Genomic DNA, 21,060 nt, shown 5'->3' with positions numbered 1-21,060 from the left:
CTACTACCTATTGCAAGTAACAGCAACATAGGTGAAAAGTAATTTATGGCTCATATTACTTTAAAAGAAATTTACTTCTTTTTTTGTATGTGTTTTTATGCATTTTAAATTTTACAATTTTTCATGATAGTGGTCCTTTAAAACTCACCTGATCACCGAATCCAGTGTCTCGTCTCATCTCCATGGCAACAAGGCATTACATGACACGACGTCAGGACCTGCCAGCATATTACACACTGGCAGCAAGCGTGTACTACACTGGCACGTCCTGACGTCATGATATGTGACACCCTGTTGCCATATAGACAAAATACTGGAATCGGCTATCAGATGAGTTTTAAGTAGCCCTCTTTCCGCTTTCTTGTGACTCTGCAGGGAGGGAGGAGAGGAATTTGGCCACCTGTCGGCAGGCCGGAGTAACAGCGCATGCATGCCATAGTTTGCCCAGCGCTGCCTTAGCTGAAAGGTAATGCTGGGCATTGTGGAGAAAAAAAGTGGTGCCTTTTTTTTCAAACACATCACTGTGTAATTCTAAGCAAAAATATTTGGGTATTTTTTGATGTGGGAGGTAAACAGCTAATTTTAAATGTTAAAATGTATTTATTTAAGTCAAAAAGTCCTGGAAGCAATCCATTTCGCTCCCAGGAAGAAGAATGAAGACGGGGAACTTCTTGAACTCAGAAAAACCGCAGCGTCTAATGAGATGCCCGGTAATTCATCTAGTCGGGACCAGTCGACGTAGGGGTAGTCCAGCTAAACGCACACTTCTGTGCAGTTGGTGGGTGCGTTCCCCCGTATAGCTTATGGGGAAGTACATCCCTGGGCTCCAGCCAGACCACGGCGGATCATCAGGGTGGACACTACACTGTCCGCTCCTGCTGGCCACACATGGAATGGCAACAAGTGGTAAAACAGCCTGAGTCAAATGTTCAAATAACCAGTGGTGCTCAGATACCCCCAATCACGTATTTGAGTAATCATTAATTTGACTCTACCCCTTACGAATTGACTCATGATCATGATCACAAATATAAACGGATATCTGACTTGAGTACAGTTTTGAGTCGAATAACCGCATGTAATCACAAATCACGAGTTGTGATTCGTGATTAAAAAAACACTGACTTTAGTGGTTAATAGCAAAGCCCCCTTACATGCTAGAAACATCAAATTTGCTGGATATGTTAAGAAGAACAGTGGGAACAAGAGGAAAAACTATTTTAAAAAAGACCTTATAGTTTTTGAGAACATCGTTTTTAAAGTTTCAAAGGAAAAAAGTATACATTTAAATGCGGTAAATGACAGTTAATGTAGCAAACCTAACAGTAGTGTAAATTTACATATATAAAAAAAGAGCAATGGAACCCCTGGAAACCCCTCCTCCAGAGCTGCAACGCTTTGTCCAGGGATCGCTATACAGCCGCTATATGGCTGTATAAAGATCCCTGGCAACTTTTCCAATTTTTTAAACTTTTTTTTTATGTTCAGAGAGTGGAAAATAAAAAAAAAATGATGTGGGGTCCCCCCTCCCGAGGTCACAAGAAAGAGGATATTGGCGTGGGACCTTTTCCAAGGATATTGGCAGGGGAACAATTTTTTAAAGTTACAGGTAAGTGTTTCTGATTCATTAAGAACAATAAAGGACTTTTCTCATGGTTGTGTTTTTATTTCATTTAACCCTTTATGGAAATGGATAAGAGGTAATTTGTACCCCTATACTCCTTTCTCCTGGGAGGGGGCAGGCATCTGGGGTTCCCCTTCCTAAAGGGGGCTCCCAGATGACAACATGAACCCTCCCCAGAGAGTTGGTGACCCCCACCTCCCCTTGGGGCACCGGAGGTGGGGAAGAGCCCCTTGTCCATGGATTGGACAAGGGCTCCAGGGGAAAGGGAAGGCTTGGCTGCACCTCTCCCCGGAGCCCCCCCATACCATAGACCATGCAGGCTGGTATAGCTCAAAAAGGCGAAGCCCCAGTTGGCTGGGGATCCGCATTCTGGCTATCCCAGCCTGCATGGGGACAAGGGTTTAAAGAGCCTCAGGAGGGGGGACCCCATGTCATTTTTTTATTTCCCACCCTCTGAACATAAATAAAAAAGTTAAAAAAAATAGGAAAAGTTGCCAGGGTTCTTTACACAGCCATATTGCGGCTGTTTAGCAATCTCTGGCCAAAGAGTTGCGGCTCTGAAGAGGTTTCCAGGGGATCCGTACGCACTGCATAAGGACCCCCTGGAAACCCCGTCAGGAAATTAATTGCTCTTTCTTTTAATATATGAAAATTTACACTACCATTAGGTTTGCTACATCGACTGTCATTTACCACATTTAAATGTATACTTTTTTCCTTTGAAACTTTAAAATACATTTTCTAAAAAAGTAGGGTCTTTTTGAAAAATGTTTTCCTCTTGTTCTCATTGTTCTTCTTGTCGGTAGGTTTTTAATCACGAATACCGACTAGTGATCATAAGTAACTCATGATCACGCGTTGGGTAATGTGTGCAATCACAAGTGCATTTGTGATTGGCATTCATGATCGAGAGCAGATCACTAATGCCGATTACTACCTCGTGATCGCAAAAAATGGCCCGTGATCACGAGTTACTCGTGATCACGAGCTCGTGATGAGCACCACTGCAAATAATACAATTTCAATACAAATGATGGTATATGAAATGTTTGTCTCCTTCTAGAGTATGTCATTCTTGGTCATTGCAGTGTCATCCTACCTCCTGCTGAGCTGACTCTATTTAGTCTGAAATCTAAAATGGTGATCTACTTCTCCCAAGGGGATTTCATTCTAATTTACTTTCAGCATCTTAGCTAAAATCTTATTTTTATAAACAATATTTGAAGTTCCAACCTCTGATTAGATAAACAGTTTTGGCTATTTGTATGTAATTTCCATCCTAAATAGTGCATGGCATCTTTGTACACTAGTATTAGGTTTTAAAAGAAGGACAAGCTCAGTTGGTTGTTTGTAGCCCGTTGTGACAAATATTTTTTTCCCCAAAGGTTTACTACTTAGACATCTATGGCAAGCATGCAGGGTCAGTATAGGTTATGTATACTGACTGCTATGTATTAACGGAATTTTTCCTACATTACAGCAGAAAGTTAAGAAAAGATACAAACAGAATTAACAACATTATTTTTGTTTTACATTCTTTTTCAATGCTCTCCTGCATGCATTTAAGTTACTGAGGTCCATAGTAATTTTAATTCAAATTTTTATACAGATCTATGAAAAAACAGATATTTAAATTATTTTACTATTGATAGAAAGACTAAAATCATATTCAGTTCTTTATGTTAATATTCTCATTCATCCAAATCATAGCATATCCCAAGGGCAAAGTACCTTTAAAAGGTGTGAGACCTATGGAAACTGCCCTATTTATTTCATTTTAAACAATACCAGTTGCCTGGCAATCCTGCTGATCTTTCTGGTCATTAGTGTCTGACACACACACAACTGAAACAACTATGCAGCTAATCTTGTCAGATTTGTCATAGACATTGGATCTGCATGCTTATTCAGGGTCTATGGCTTAAATTATTACATCATTGTAAGGAAAAACGAATGCATAATGCAGAAATCTGCAATATGTCATGCATGAATTTTCTGCTTCGGAAAAATTGTATTTAGTGGAAATGGGCCCATATGCATTCCTTGGAGTTAGTTTTTCTGCATCCAAAATTTGCTACTACCATAAATAAAACCCACATATTTTATTTGCACATGTACCCTGGTTATTATGCCATTTACATGATCTCCCTATCACAATGTATGGTACCAATATTATATTTGGAAATAAAGGTGAATTTTTTTCAGTTTTGCATCCATCACTATTTACAAGCCTATATTTTCAAAAATAACAGTAATATACCTTTTTGGCACAATTATTAAAACAGTTCAGTCCCTAAGGTAACTAATTATGTATTTTTTATTGTAAATTTTGTATGCAAATTTTTTATTTGGGCATTTATGGGAGTGTGTGGGAGGTAAGGCGTTAATTTTACATTACATGTAGGTCTTTTTATTAAAAAAAATGTATGTAGATGTAAGTTTACTATTTGGCCACAAGAGTCCTTGTGTAATTTTCTTTTGCATACTATTGAGTTTTTGGAACAAAAATGGCCGAAAAGTGGGGGTTTCGGCTTATAATTGAGTCATGCTGCCAATGCCCCTGCCATATGAGAAGGGCAGAAGTGATCTGTCCCCCACCCAAGTTACCAGTCCCCCATGGGGAGTGACCCTTCTGTATATGCCAGCAGCATTGTGCAGGCAGAATTTCAGTGAGGTGACAGTCCCCCCCCAACCTGCAGAGTGGAGCAGCCTGGAGCTATCTGCTGACAGGCATGCTAGTTTGCCCAGCCTTACGAGGTTCCCCGAGGATCTCCAAGCCCCCCACTGGGCAGAGCGGAGTGGTACAGTATTCTCCAGCTGTGTCCCCTCCCTGTGCAGTGGGAGTTTTCACTCACCGGTCCCCACCGTCAGGATTACTCTGCATGCCTGTCACCGTCTCACTCCTATGACGCCCTCTAGTAGTGAAGCGCCACTTCAGGGTGTCATAGGAGTGAGACGGTTCTTCAATTGGGACTGCACCAATGGTTAATGATGTGCAGTGATCACCCTTGGAGTGCACAGGGATATCCTTGCAAATACGTTTTCAGGATCCACACCATCTAAAATCTTCTTTTTATTTATAGCTCATTAAGAACATCACACAAGGCATAACAATGTGTGTATCACACCACCATGACGCACGGTGTTTCAGAATAGTTCTTTCTTCAGATAGCACAGGTACACACTCACAATACAATCAGAAAGCCTCCTACTTATAGTACTAGGGAGGACTTGATGGAAGACTTTACATTAACATACATAAATATACATGATATCCACAAACCAATAAGGTCACTTTATACAAAAATCACCAAATAAACATTGTACAATTACGAAGATTTTCTTAAAAATCATTAGCTGGAGAGAGCATAATTAAAGCTTTAGAAGCATAGGAGTAAATTGCATACTCAGATACATAAACCACACTTATATGTGCAATAACAGTATCAATCATTGTACTTTACTGCTCCAATCAGCAGTGCAGGGTCAGCCAATTAAATTCAAGCCGACAACGTCCGCTCAGCTTCTCATTGCCTCTGCCTCCTCCAGCCAATCCTGTATGCAGCTACAACTTCTGCTTGAGGACTACGTCTGCTGCCCACCAATCACCTCCAAAGAGACAGCGTCCACATGAAGATTTAAACCGCTACACTCGTATATTCAATGCGGCCAATGCGCATGAATGAGCCAATCACTTGAGTGTCTAATGTCATATAAATGAGCACCTTCATTGAGAGTTACTATTGTTAAGGGTGATATTGGTTCTGAAAAAAATAAGGGGGCGTGGCCAGCAGGCGATGTGAGCAGACGTGTCTCACACAGCTCCCGGCTTAATCCTGGAAAATTGATCCTGCGTGGAGGCACCAGACCTCGGATCAGAACCAAGAACAGCCCCAGAGCCAGGGGAAACGGGCGCAATCATTCTGGGCTGATCGACACCGCAACCCAGCCGCAATGACCAAAGGAAAGGCTGAAAAGGGCCTAGCAGAGACGCCGCGCAAGCAAGATGGCGCCGTCTCAAAGCAGACCCGGTCACAGGCAATGAGTGCAGCCAGCGAGGAGGTAGCGGCCCGGCTGGAAAAATATGCGCACAAAGATGCCAGGACACAGAAGAACGCCGTGAAGGAGGACGCGCAGCAGCCGAATGAGGTGGGTGTAGAGGCACAGGGGGAACAAGTGGCAGAAGCTCCTAGCCAAGATGGCGCTGAGGCTGCAGAGCTAGTGTGGGAAACTGACAGCATGTCAGGAGTAGTGTTGGGCGAACAGTGTTCGCCACTGTTCGGGTTCTGCAGAACATCACCCTGTTCGGGTGATGTTCGAGTTCGGCCGAACACCTGATGGTGTTCGGCCTTTTAAGTTCGGGTTCGCCACGAACTACTAATTGGCCGCCGAACAGGGCCCCTGTTCGGCCGAACAGGGCCCTGTTTGGCCGAATACTGCCCCCCTATGGGGTCGCAGGCATAAGGGGGGAGCATGCCCCGATCGCGGGGGGGTCGGAAATTCCCCCCACCCCCTCCGCTAGCGCACCCCCTCTGCCCGCTTCCCCATACAAAAGTTTCAGGAAGTACCGGTCCGGTGGTAGTGGGTGGCTGGCAGTGGGCGGCACTGTGAAGTGAGTGACTGAGGAGGAGGAGTCCGGAGAGTGACGCGTTGAGGGAGGCCGGGCAGCGGGCGGTTCAGCAGTAGTACCGTACTACTGCTGAACCGCCCGCTGCCCGGCCTCCCTCAACGCGTCACTCTCCGGACTCCTCCTCCTCAGTCACTCACTTCACAGTGCCGCCCACTGCCAGCCACCCACTACCACCGGACCGGTACTTCCTGAAACTTTTGTATGGGGAAGCGGGCAGAGGGGGGAGCGCTAGCGGAGGGGGTGGGGGGAATTTCCGACCCCCCCGCGATCGGGGTATGCTCCCCCCTTATGCCTGCGACCCCATAGGGCCCCCAAAAGCGGGATGTTCGGGGAGTTCGGGGTTCGGCCCGAACATGCCGAACATTGCGGCCATGTTCGGCGAACTTTCCCGAACCCGAACATCCAGGTGTTCGCCCAGCACTAGTCAGGAGTACCTGCTGCAGCGGATAATAGTGACAGTACAGTGGAGCAGGACACTACTCCTACACCCAAAGAACCATCTTTAAGTGATATATTTGCTGCTGTACAGTGCTGCAACATGGCCATTCAATCTTTAACTCAGCAGACGGGTGGACTAAAAGAAGAATTAATACTCATTCGGCAGGACATGTCTAACATTAGAGCAAGAACATCTGCAGTGGAAAACAGGGTCAGTGGGCTGGAGGACTCTCTAGCTCCAGCGCTAAGGGACTTAAAAAGAGTAATTAAACATTCAATTGCAAACACTGATAAGGCAGACGATATGGAGAACAGAATGCGCAGAAATAATGTCAGAATCGTTGGACTTCCGGAAAAGGTGGAAAAGCTGGAACCTACTGCATTTATAGAACAATGGCTTATAGAAGTGTTTGGCAGAGAATCCTTTTCTAATCTTTATGCAATAGAAAGAGCACACAGAGTTCCCACACGTCCTCCTAAACCAGGGGCTGCACCAAGACCGATTCTTGCTAGATTACTAAACTACCAGGACAGGGAAGCCGTTTTGTGGGTGCTGGAGGGGTGGCAGCATGAGGGGAAAGCCTTGCCCACAGTCGGCGGGGAGAGGGGTAGTTCCCCCCTCTCCCTCACCTCGGGGCTCTCCCCTCTGCGCTCCCCTCCAGCTCGTAAGTGTCTGTGGGGCTGTGGTGGGCAGCGAGCGGCGGGCAGATACATACCTGCTTCCGTGCGTTCCATCGGAGACTTCTCCCTCTAGCGGCTGACGTCACTTCCGGAAGTGACGTCAGCCGCTAGAGGGAGAAGTCTCCGAAACTAAATCCATATTGGCTTTCATTGCTAACCACACATACCCATATAATTCACGAGATTAATAGTTTCTTACAGATAAATAACGACTCCACTAATCACATTCTGGTCTGGGAGACTTTGAAAGCATACTTAAGGGGAATATTTATTAAAGAAATTAATACTCTGAGATCGAAGTCTAGAGAGAGACATGAGATATATGTTAAGGGGGTAATGGACTCGGAAGCTACATTTATTGCGGACCCCACTGATGAGTTAAGATCCAGTTGGCTTCAGGCACAGGAAATCCTGAATGAATATCTTATGACTAAAGCCAACCACAAACGCTTCTTTACGAAACAGGCCTTTTTTGAGCAAGGAGACCAGACGGGTCACCTGTTATCAGTCATCACCAAGTCACAGGGACCGTCAACACACATCGGTGCGTTGATGAATAGTTCAGGAGAGGTGGTTACGGACAATACGAATATACTGGGGGAGCTGTATGGTTTCTATAAGGAAATATATAGCTCCAAAGTAAACTACGAGATGGATGAACTGGCTTGCTTTTTGAATACTATTCCCCTTTTGAAACTCAGTGATGAGGATAGAGCCATGTTGGATGTACCCATTACATTAGAAGAGATGGAAATAGCGGTCGCATCGTTTCCGGCGAATAAAGCGCCGGGGTGCGATGGACTTCCAGTTGAAATATACAAAAGGTATGCAGAAGTATTACTTCCACAATTGCTGGAGGTATACGAGGAAATCTACATTAAGGAAGCATTAGCACCATCAATGTCGGAAGCAGCAATTATTCTGCTTCCAAAACCAGGCAAGGACATTCTTAAAGCAGATCGTACAGGCCCATCTCTCTATTGACTGCAGATGTCAAAATATTGGCCAAAATGCTGGCCAATAGGTTGGCCAAGATAATTACCACTGTTATCAAGTCAGACCAATCGGGTTTTATACCATCCAAATCCACAGCAATAAATATTAGGCGGACTTTTTTGAATCTTCAGTTACAAGCAGACAACATAGGGAAGAGGGCGATATTGGCGCTCGATATAGCTAAAGCATTTGATAGTGTAGAGTGGATCTATCTACATGGTGTGCTACAAGAGATGCAATTTGGCCCAGTGTTCTGTAGATGGGTAAAAATTCTATATACCTCCCCAACGGCACGTCTTCGGGTTAATGGTTCTATGACATGTAAATTTAACTTAGAAAGAGGAACAAGGCAAGGGTGCCCCTTGTCACCATTGCTCTTTGCAATTGCGATTGAGCCTTTGGCTGAATTAATAAGATCAAATGAATTAATTCAGGGGTTTAAATATGGCGGGGGCAGGTGGAGGAAAAGGTTGCAATGTATGCCGACGATACCCTCCTGTATCTGCAAGACGCAGGGGATTCGTTGACTGCAGCAATGTCCACTATTAGTAGATTTGGGGAATTTTCAGGACTGAAGGTAAATTGGGATAAATCTTCAATTATGCTAATAGACAAACTAGATGAGGTTCTGCCGATTAACTGTGATCAAATCCCTAAAGTAACATCCTTCAAATATCTTGGAATCATAATTACTCCAGATGTCACTCTATATGAACAATATAATATCAGCCCATTATTGAGCAAAATAAGGCAAAAACTAAAAACCTGGTCAAAACTACCTCTCTCTCCGGTGGCAAGAATAAACCTGCTAAAAATGGTGACCATGCCCCAGCTATTATATGTCCTTCACAATGCACCAACATGGCTCAACCTTAAGCTGTTTAAAACCCTGGACAAAATATTTAGACAATTTATATGGGGTGAGGGTAGAATTAAAATAAAGCTCCAATATCTACAAAATACGAAAGAAGAAGGTGGGTTGGCAGTCCCAAACCCATGGGTGTACTATTTAGCGGCACAGGTCCAACATTTGGTGGGATGGGAAAATGAAGAGCTGATAGATTCTAGCAGGTTACTACTTAATTATTTTTTGGGGAATAGATCCATATATGCAGCTTTAGAAGCAGGCAATCGGGGACTATCCCCTAGTACACCCCCAACTATCTTGATGATACATAAAATATGGAACCGCTTACGCACTATGCAAGACATAAAGGGTATAACAACGTATATGCCCCTGCATGATAATAGACGGATGATAGAAATATCAAAATTAACCTTTTTGAAGACATGGGCCAAGGAGGGAATTTCCTCCTTGGGAAATATATTAGAGAGAGGGTCCTTAAAAGCATTATCTGAAATACTAGATCTAATGGGTAAAAAGGAAAGAACACCCTTGCTAGAATACCAATATCTACAACTGTCACACGCATTGCATAAGCAAAAAGAATCGCATTCCCTACTAGTATACCCATCGCCTATTTTTAATCTTATAGCACAGTACAATGTAAGAAGTGGATTTATTTCAACATGCTACGCTAGGATCCTTGGGCAATTTTTAATGAAATTCCCTCTTAAATGCTATAATCACTGGGTGCAGGAATTGGGGGAACTGACAAAGGAAGAATGGGCAGATATATTAGCTGCGGTCCCACTGGTATCGTCAAATGCCTCCCAAAAACTGTCACAATTGAATATTATTTACAGAAATTTACTAACCCCCTCAAAGAATGTTTGCAATGAATAGGCGAGAGGATCCACTATGTCCAAAATGTAGGAGAGACCATAGAGATCTGCTCCACATGCTGTGGAAATGCCCAAAACTGCAAAGATATTGGGGAGAGGTACTGGATGTTATAAAACTAATTTCAAATCAACAGGTTGCCAGCTCAGTTAAAACATGCATATTGGGAATACTACAAGGGGTAGATAGCCAGGACCACATACAATTAATTACTCACCGTTTATTATTCCAAGCAAGAAAACTTATATTAGTAATGTGGAAAGATCCGAACCCACCTACAAAAAAGATGTGGATTAATCAAGTCAATTCTTATTTTAAGATGGAAAAATTAATATACGCTCATAGAGATGCCCCTCATAAATATGAAAAAATCTGGAGTGGGTGGCTGGACACTCCAGGTTTGGCTGAATTTTCCATGATACAAGATAGAATATTAGGGGGTATACAACAAAGTGAATAGGAAAGTCCAGAATAGCTCACATGTTCAGTTGTCATTCATGTACTCTAAGAGAAGATAGTATCCAGATACCTCAAGGTTATGAGGCAAGTATGACATTTCGGAAAAAGAAAGGTGGTGTATGTTTAAGCTATGTAAAATCTATATTTTTGGCTCACTGGTTGAGCATTGCTCTGCTGCTGTGTTAGGGTGTTAAGAAATAGTATGAATATTTTCTCTGTAATTGCTCCTTTAATATTTTCAATAAAGGCTGATTTAAAAAAAAAAGAAAAAAATAAAGGAATCAGCAAGAAATGGAACCTACCCATGTTTAAACTGCCACTTATGCAGCTATATAACTAAAGGTGACACCTTTACCCATCCCTGCAGGGGCACCAAGTTTTAAATAAAGGGTCATTATACTTGTGACTCTAGGTTTGTAGTTTATTTGTTGAAGTGCCCCTGTGGGGTTGGGTATGTTGGAAAAAACAACCCAGGCCCTTAAAGATAGGATTGCATCCCATAAATCTAGTATTAGGAATAAAAAATTGGATTTGTTAGTATCTCATCATTTTACTATATTTAATCATAGATTGTGGCAGCTTAGGGTGCAAGTGTTAAAGGGGGTTCCTGGCCCAAGAAGAGGGGGTGATAGACATAAGCAATGATTTAAGAGAGAACATTATTGGATAAAACAACTGGATACCCTTGAACCCAAATGGTTAAATAGAGATTATGATATAATGAGTAGTTTGCCCTAGTGAGAACAGTATAGTTGGAGATTCTCATAATGTTTAATGTATATTTATAGTGAACCTTAATCTTTGGAATTATTGAACATATGTATAATAGTATTAATGTATATTGAGTGAGTATTTTGCAGTCTTACAACTGAAGTGGACGCTGTCGCACATCATCCTATTGGTTAGCCTTTGTGTTGTGATAATGCGGATTGGCTGCATTGAATATACGCATGAAGTTGTATTGCGGATGTTGTCGCTTTACAAATGATTGGTGCATTCATGGGTTTGGCCGCATTGACTATACGTGTGTAGCGGTTGAAGTCTTTATGCAGACGCTGTCGCTCAAGTGATCGGCTCATTCATGCGGATTGGCCGCATTGAATATACGCGTGCAGCGGTTTAAGTCATCAGGTGGACACTGTCGCTTTGGAGGTGATCTGTGGGCGGCAGACGTAGTCCTCAAGCGGACGTTGTAGCTGCATACAGGATTGGCTGGAGAAGGCAGAGGCAATGAGAAGCTGAGCGGATGTTACATAGTTACATAGTTATTTTGGTTGAAAAAAGACATACGTCCATCGAGTTCAACCAGTATAAAGTACAACACCAGCCTGCTCCCTCACATATCCCTGTTGATCCAGAGGAAGGCGAAAAAACCCTTACAAGGCATGGTCTAATTAGCCCCTAAAGGGAAAAATTCCTTCCCGACTCCAGATGGCAATCAGATAAAATCCCTGGATCAACATCATTAGGCATTACCTAGTAATTGTAGCCATGGATGTCTTTCAACGCAAGGAAAGCATCTAAGCCCCCTTTAAATGCAGGTATAGAGTTTGCCATAACGACTTCCTGTGGCAATGCATTCCACATCTTAATCACTCTAACTGTAAAGAACCCTTTCCTAAATAAATGGCTAAAACGTTTTTCCTCCATGCGCAGATCATGTCCTCTAGTCCTTTGAGAAGGCCTAGGGACAAAAAGCTCATCCGCCAAGCTATTATCGGCTTGAATTTGATTGGCTGACCCTGCACTGCTGATTGGAGCAGTAAAGTACAATGATTGATACTGTTATTGCACATATAAGTGTGGTTTATGTATCTGAGTATGCAATATACTCCTATGAGGCTAAAACGTTAATAATGCTCTCTCCAGCTAATGATTTTTAAGAAAATCTTTGTAATTGTACAATGTTTATTTGGTGATTTTTGTATAAAGTGACCTTATTGGTTTGTGGATGTATGTTAATTTGAAGTCTTCCATCAGGTCCTCCCTAGTACTATAAGTAGGAAGCTTTCTGATTGTATTGTGAGTGTGTACCTGACGTTATCTGAAGAAAGAACTATTTTGAAACGCCGTGCATCATGGTGGTGTGATACACACATTTTTATGCCTTGTGTGATGTTTTTAATGAGCTATAAATAAAAAGAAGATTTTAGATGGTGCGGATCCTGAAAACGTATTTGATAGGAGTGAGACAGTGACAGACATGCATAGGAATCCTGACAGCGAAGACCGATGAGTGAAAACTCCCACTGTACAGGAGTCTGCTTATGCCGGAGGGAGGGGACACAGCCAGAGAATACTATACCGCTCTGCTCTGCCCGGTGAGGGGTTTGGAGACTAGGGGGGAGGGGGGGTTGGACCTCATAAGGCTGGGCAAACTAGCATGTCTGTCAGCGGATAGCGTCTGTGCATTTGATATATCCTTGCAGGAGCTCCTGCTGAATCTCAGGCTGCAGTTGGTAGAGCATCCAGTATTTCAGGTAGCAGATGAGCGGAGCGGGTTACAAGCCAAAACAGGTGCCTAACAAAGTGACTTTGCCTTGCAATCTTTTATCGCTGCTGCTGCCTTTTTGTACACTGCTCTTTGCAAACCCATATTCCCAGCATATGCTATATCTGCAGGAACTGAATTCTGCAATTTGCATTAACTTCTGCTGACTGTTGGAGGTCATCTATGTATGGGACTTTTCTACAGCTGTGTCTTGCCTCATATTTATTGCATATGACTTTCTACATGACTGCACTCTCAAAGAAACACATGGGTCTTGATTCATAAAAGGCTTTGGAGTTAAAAAATCTGGGAGGGAAAATACAGCATTCAGTATTTTAGACTTCTGTGTGCTAATTCAGAAACAATTTCACAGGTGCGGTAGAAATGTGGGGATTTTCCGAACTGAGCTAGCGGTATGAGGAACGTAAGCTGACTGAGTTGTTACATTAATGAGCTGGCTGATTTGTTACATTTGGCTGTTCTCCGTGCAGAGACAGCATTACAATAAAAGGGGCATCCCCAACTTCCCTTTAGATGTGCATGTATGGTTATACTGTGTCTCCTTGCCCTGAATATGCTCTGAGGCCTGGTGCACACCAGAGGAGTTTTTCTGAGCGTTTTGAGTTTTTAAATCTGCTGCTAATGTTATCCTATGTGTCTGTGCACACAATGAGGTTTTGTAAAAAAAACCCATAGCATTACATTGGGAAGAGCTTTTGAAACCTCTAAAAGCTCTTCTCAATGTAATGCTATGGTTTTTTTTTACAAAACCTCATTGCTCCAGTGTGCACAGACACATAGGATAACATTAGCAGCAGATTTACAAACTCAAAACGTTTAGAAAAACTCCTCTGGTGTGCACCAGGCCTATATCTGTTTATTAGTCTTTCTAAACAATATATTTAATTGCCACAGCTTAGAAGAACTTCAAGAAACTTTACACATGCAGGCTTTCTGATGTGAAATAACATCTGAAACAGGTACCCAAGAGGTTAAAAACACAGCCTGGGGTATTCAGTTAAGCCTTGTTTGTTCAGATCACTCTGCTGCTGGCTTTTTACACAGTAGCTCTCTGTTATCACTGTTATCACCTCCTCACAGCAGGCGGTATTCTCCATGTCAATACCGCCTGCTCTAATCTTTTATGAATTGACATTTCCTGACATTTACTGGCATGTGCTAGAGGAGTTCACCACTGAAGTCAGTAAGTTATCTCACTGCTTGGTAATTTGAGCTTTTCATGCGGTAACAGCATTTACGAATTGACACTTTCCTAAGTGCTCGATAAAGTCAGCTGTTTTCAGCATTACCGTATGCGGTAATGCTTTATTAATTGAGGCCATAGTAATTTACTACCCATCTTACTGCACCAGATCTGGATCCAGGTTTCACTTCCACTAATGTTTTTCCAGAGACCTCAAAGGACAAAAGACTACTTTAACACTTTCATGCAGTTTTCCCATCTACTAGGCATGGACAAAGGGAATACTGAGTATTAGTATTTTTTAATAGATTTCAGTTTTGTTTAACCACATAGGGCTTACAGGGAGTACAGCAAAAATAATTTATAGCTGATTCATATCCTGCCTCAGGCTTATACTCGGGTCAATAGTTTTTTTCCTGGTTTTGAGAATAAGAGTTGGGGGTCGGCTTATGCTTGGGTTGGCTTATACTCGAGTACATATGGTAACAGAAGAATGCTTCATGCTGTATATTATAAACCAAGCAATCAAATGAGCAATTTTTTTGTTTTGTTTTCAGCACTATTTAATTTAATTACTAAAATGGCAGCAGTCAGACAACATAATTGAAAAAGGTTGTCAAATGATTTGTTTTTGATAACACTGGTACTTAAAATGAATTAAAATTGCATTGATTTGGTGAGGATCCCATTACTTTACACCATGGTCTCCTTTAGGCATAACATTAATTAATAAAACATCATTTGTGTCACAAGACATGATTAGTTAGCTAAATTGACCCAGAAAACCATGCCACAAAATTGGCAGTGTTTTAAAAATCTTAAAAAGCCCTCCACACTGTTGTGTTATTATTCAAATTAGGATTAACTGCAACAAACCTGTGGAAATAAAATACATTTTCCCCACTTTTTACAAACATAATGACATCTTCATCAGCATTTTTTGTAATACATATGTTAGTAATAGGGTAGAATAAATGTGACTATATTTTATTATGCTATCATCTGTAGTTTGGAGTGAATAAGGACTTATTTGGTTTACTTTAAATTCTTGTATTTTTTCATTACCAACATTTATATTTATATAAAAAAATGTATTTACATATTTTTAAACAGTCCTAGGTTTGGGTGTCTGTGCTTCATCAAAATATCTTAAATATCTTTTGTGGTAGTGAGTTGGATGTTTGAAGCTATTTCCAAAATTACTTTGGTTATGTGGTTGAGAGGATTTCAGCTGAGTATTGTATTGGACAACGGAACAGGGGCCAAAATCATAAACAAAGACAATGAAATGGTAGATTTAACTAGGGTGACGGGTCAGGTGAGAGGATTTAGGGTTAAAAGACTACTCAGAGAGCCTGAGTTAAGGGGAGTGTAGGGAGAAGACTAACTTAATAAGTCAGGAATAACAAAAAGTTTTGAATCAGGATTATACCACTTATTGGCTAACTTAAAAGAAAAGGAGTAAGCTTTCAGTTATGAACCCTTCCTCAGACTTGATTACCTGTTTACTGACATCATTTAGAACACAGTTTATATACACTAGACATTAAAAAGTGATACATTGTTCTGCAAACAAATGTCATTGGATGCCTTCATTATAACATCAGAGGGTCTCACAGGGATGCTTGCTAATAATGGTAGAATAGGGTTAGAAAGTCAAGATTAGGCATCAGGAAGGATGTTATGTTCGGAACAGGAAAAATGGCACCCCAGGCGCCTTGGAAAAAAGGGTGATGCCATAGGCTACCATTATAAGAACCATGATTTGTGGCAATGGGAGGAAACTTGGGCAATACAGTAGCGGGTGCTGAGTCTTGTCACTATGCAAATTGCAGATTTGCATAGTGACCGTGGCAAGGGGCGGTCAAGGTTTAGGCCCCCCAGGGGAGGGTTTAGGGTTAGGTACCACCTATGGGGTTAGGGTTTAGGGTTTAGGGTTAGGTACCACCTGTGGGGTTAGGGTTTAGTACTGCCAGGGGGGGTTGCATCGTTAGAAGGAGGGTTCTGTGGGAGAGTAGGGTTTAGTCAAAGTAAAATATTGGTAAAGATTACCAATATTTTACTATTGGAATCCAGTAGTCAAATATCGCAAATGTTCAGTCATTTTAGCAATTTTATACTGGTGGAAAGCCCTGTGTTTTCCAGACCACCTTTTTTCATGTATGCATTATGTTGGAGCAGGGTTAAAGTTACGCATGAGGGACAAGGTTTGCAGCAACAGCAGGAAACAAGTTGTGTGCTAGTGAAAGAGGTTAAGGTTAGACCTTAGGAAGTGGCTTTAATAAATAAAGGAGCAGGTTACTGTCAAGCATTTGGAAGGTGTTTTGAAAATAATGACACTGAAGTTAGGAAGATAATGGGTGAATGACAAAACTAACCAAAGAAAATACTGAATTATAAACTTATCCACTGTGTGGTCAAAATTTTGCATAGGTACAAAAAAAAAGTAATATTAATAAAATAAAGATAAAAAACTGGTGGTAAAGTGTTTTTCAATCGAAGGTTGAGAATATTTTATTATTCCCCTGCCATAGTATGGAACAGAATTTGTTCAGATATCCTTTGTTCATAAGTGGATCAGAAAGGGGACAAGACAATCAGTAAGTAATAAAAGATGGTTCCCCCATTTAAAACCACTAAAGTAAAACAAAGAGCTGGTGAAGAATCCTTAATAAATATATATATAACCAAAAATAAAATATAATATTAGACAGATTCTGAGCTGTACATGGCTGCATTTGGTTCCAACTAGGATGGTGCAGCACTAACTGAAGATTCATGCTGTAATTATGAGATCCAGCTGACGGAATCAATTGTAGATGGAGCATTGGAGAGAAACACTATAAGGTGACTCACAGTACAAGATCTAGCACCATGACCCAGGGTCGCCATCAGAAATGTTGTGGCCCCTCACACATCATCAGGCCTGGGCCTTCCCTCAATGCGCTGGCATTAATACCTTAGTGGAAAATAAAATGAAAAACGGAGGGAGCAGGCATGTTTAGTGGGCTCATGCCCACCACTCCCCTGTTCTCCTCCGACCCCCTCTGTTAGTCAGTAGCGACCCCTGAACTTACTTTGCATTCACATGGCCTGGAATGAACGTGCTGGACAGGCACACTATGTAGTTGTGACATCACAACTATGTAGTGGGCCTGTGCATAGTGATCCCTCCTGGCCAAGTGAATTCTTTCAAATTCAAAACATAATTAGGCATAGTCCCTCAAACATATTTAGACAGTTTCTCCCTAAGAAATGCATTGAGGGTGCTGGGGAGAAAAGAGCATAGTGAGTGGTGCTAGGAGCAGATTGAGGGGGTGCTAGGAGCAGAGTGAGAAGGGTGCTAGGAGCAGAGTGAGGGGTGCTAGGAGAAGATTGAGGGGGTGCTAGCAGCAGAGTGAAAAGGGGGGTTGGAGCAGAGTGGGGGTGCTAGGAGCAGAGTGTGTGTGTGTGTGGGGGGGGGGGGGGGTGCTAGGAGCAGAGTGAGGGGGTGTGAGCAAATTGAGGGGACCTAGGAGCAGAGTGAACGGTGCTAGGAGCTAGGAGCAGAATAAGGGGACATTGAGGGTGCAAATGTGGAAAAGAGATGCAGCAAGCAGAAATAGTGCCCATACTGAGGAAGGGCAGACAGTGTGGGCTGATAGTAAATGCAATATCACACATTCTACATTTTGCTCTGGCCCTCTGCTTTGTCCCTGCAGGTAATGGCATAGTTCAAAGAAGGCTGACACAATTAGTTCCTCTCTCTGTTCATACACTTCTGCCTTGCATCTCTAGCTCTTCTCTGTGGGGGGCAGGGCTAGTTGGATGAGCAGCCAATGTGGAATAGATCCTCTCCATGCCTCCCACTGAGCTGTCAAAGTGCAGGGGGTGGGGGAGGGATTCACTCACACTCGCTCTGCACGCAGACACAGCCAGCCTGTGTCTGTGTGATTAAACAGTGCAAAGTAGGATTCCAGCAGAAAAAGATCATGGTATTAATGCTAGTGCTTTGGGGGGTCCCGGGGCCCTTTACTGTAGTGATGTTTGTCCACTTCTGATGGCAGCCCTGCCATGACCTACTAGTGTAGTGTGTTCTATGGTTCATATTCGGGGCAGATTTTCTCCTGATGTAGCAATTTTTTGATTTACAAAAGAGGTCAGGATTTTTTTTATTGGCCAAAAAAGTTTCTGGATACTTCTATGTGGACTAGTGTTGGGCGAACAGTGTTCGCCACTGTTCGGGTTCTGCAGAACATCACCCTGTTCGGGTGCTGTTCGAGTTCGACCGAACACCTGATGGTGTTCAGCCTTTTAGTTCGGGTTCGCCCGAACTACTCAATGCCCCCCGAACAGGGCCCTGTTCGCCCGAATACGGCCCCCCTATGGGGTCGCAGGCATAAGGGGGGAGCATGCCCCGATCGCGGGGGGCGGGGGTCGGAAATTCCCCCCACCCCCTCCGCTAGCGCTCCCCCCTCTGCCCGCTTCCCCATAAAAAAAGTTTGCGGAAAGTTAATAGTACCTGGTGGCTGGCTGGCTGGCAGTGACTAGGAGATGCGTTGAGGCCGGGCAGCGGGCGGTTCAGCGGTAGTACCCTTGTGGTACTTCCGCCCTTTCTCTGACCTCACGTCCTCTACGTGATGACGCATACGAGGGTGCGCGTCACGCGTACCCTCGTATGCGTCATCACGTAGAGGACGTGAGGTCAGAGAAAGGGCGGAAGTACCACAAGGGTACTACCGCTGAACCGCCCGCTGCCCGGCCTCAACGCGTCTCTTAGTCGGACTCCTCCTCACTCATCTCACCACTGCCAGCTAGCCAGCCAGCCACCAGGTACTATTAACTTTCCGCAAACTTTTTTTATGGGGAAGCGGGCAGAGGGGGGAGCGCTAGCGGAGGGGGTGGGGGGAATTTCCAACCCCCCTGCGATCGGGGCATGCTCCCCCCTTATGCCTGCGACCCCATAGGGCCCCCAAAAGCGGCATGTTCGGGGGTCCCATTGACTTCCATTGAGTTCGGGGTTCGGGCCGAACATGCCGAACATCTGGCCCATGTTTGGCAGAACGGACCCGAACCCGAACATCCAGGTGTTCGCTCAACATTAATGTGGACCAATGGTTTCAGTAAAGAGAATGTAAGTTTAATTATGACTGTGCTATAACAGCTAATAAAGCTCAGTTATCCCAAATTCCCAATTTCTAGTTCTTGCCCATCAAAAAGTAAATGTCGGTCTGTACTTGAAAGCTGCATAGCATTACCTTCAGCTCCTCCAAGCCACCTAATAGCTTCTGTTAACCAATATCATTTTCAGCAGATAAATTAAACCCTTCAAACATGACTCTGTTGGTATTTATGGCAAGGACTGAGCTTGGGTGGTCCTTGCTGAGCTTGGGTGGTACTTGCTAAGCTTGGGTGGACACTTCTCATGGCTCATCTTTTCATGTCCATGTCTCCAGTTGCATACTGATACTTTAAGAGCCAGAACTGGAAAGTTCTCCCTCTCTCTGCTAGAAATTCAACTTCGGAATATTGCAGTAGTTGATTGAAGTAGATGGTTGACTTCAATAAGCCTTCATTCCACTGCTCCTTTTCACTTCCCATCTCCCTGAATAATTTCTCTGCAGGATGTAAAATGCATTTTTTTGAGAATGTTCCTGCTTTCAATAAAAAAATGAACACTTTATTTTTATGTACAGTATATTTGTGTATATTTGTTTATGCTGCATTTTGCATTTGTGTTTTACTTTTGCAGGCTATCAGATATCACACAAACAACCTGTGAATAAATTGTATATTTTTTACTCTGCATTTGAGTATATGTCCACTACCAGAGAGAGGTAAGTCCACCTCGACTTCCCTCTTTTTATCATTTTTAGAACATTGTTTTACTCTGCTTGGCGGCTCTGTTCGTACATATTACAGCACAAACAACCTGTAATTTTACAATATTTTTTGCTGCTAAAATTAAAGGTTTTTCAGAATTTTGGGACTGTTTACTAACATCAGGCACTCTGTAATTATTCATTACAGGATTTTCTTAAAGCATTTTTCTAGTAATGACCTTAACCCACATAAGGCTACAACCACTGTCACCAGTTTTCTTTTGTTTCAATATTATGAAACATAAATCATTACTTAACTCTTTTATTTTTAATTTGTAGCTGATGCTTACTGTTATTATTTATCCTTGTTTTTTTTTCCTGTGGACTTGGATTACACTTTGTACACTATATCCTCATTGATCACAAGGAATGGGTACACTGTATCTGCTAGAAAGAAAAGATGAAGAAGTGGAGTGACAGAAATATGACTCCCACAAGAAGCACCTTGGCAGATTGATAAATATTTCAATGAAATCAACAGTCTTGTAAAATTTATGAGCAAAAACCAAGCAGCGTATGAAAACTTGCCTTATTGGAGGTACTTGACAAGATAAGAGCATAAAAATAAAGTAAACCAAAAATATAGTAGCCTGAATATAACTCACTGTATAATAAAGTAGCTGCATCTTAAAGAGAAAATTTAATGCATACAATTGCTTATTTATTTTTTTTACAGTATTACTTCATAAATTATTTGGTCAATGTTTACGCATTGTAAAATATGTCCTCATCCTGATTTACATTTTTAAATATATGGTGGCATCTTTACTTACTTTTTACACCTTTACTCTGGCAAGGAGAATCCCTGTTTATTTATTTATTTTTTTACCCAAAGTAAAGTGCTCTGGGGCAGACGGCTGTGTGACATCATAGCCTTGGCTAAGCATCACTGGGAGCATGAGGTTACACACTTATATAAAGAAATATATAGA

At 42.5% G+C, this 21,060-nt stretch overlaps 1 long non-coding RNA gene across 2 annotated transcripts in view; it reads left to right on the top strand.

Annotated features, from left to right (window-relative positions):
* Positions 1–20,711, top strand: part of LOC137544547 (uncharacterized) — a 166,256-nt gene extending 145,545 nt beyond the window's left edge. For both annotated transcript variants that reach the window (XR_011025907.1, XR_011025906.1), the window contains 2 exons: positions 19,999–20,083; positions 20,496–20,711. This is a non-coding gene — a long non-coding RNA (uncharacterized lncRNA). The remainder of the gene's footprint in view (positions 1–19,998; positions 20,084–20,495) is intronic.
* The last annotated feature ends 349 nt before the right edge of the window (positions 20,712–21,060 follow it).

This window comes from Hyperolius riggenbachi, chromosome 2, assembly GCF_040937935.1.
Source record: "Hyperolius riggenbachi isolate aHypRig1 chromosome 2, aHypRig1.pri, whole genome shotgun sequence".
Taxonomy (NCBI): Eukaryota; Metazoa; Chordata; class Amphibia; order Anura; family Hyperoliidae; genus Hyperolius; species Hyperolius riggenbachi.
The sequence above is the reverse complement of the archived record's forward strand: the minus strand, read 5'-3'. Positions and strand labels throughout refer to the sequence as shown.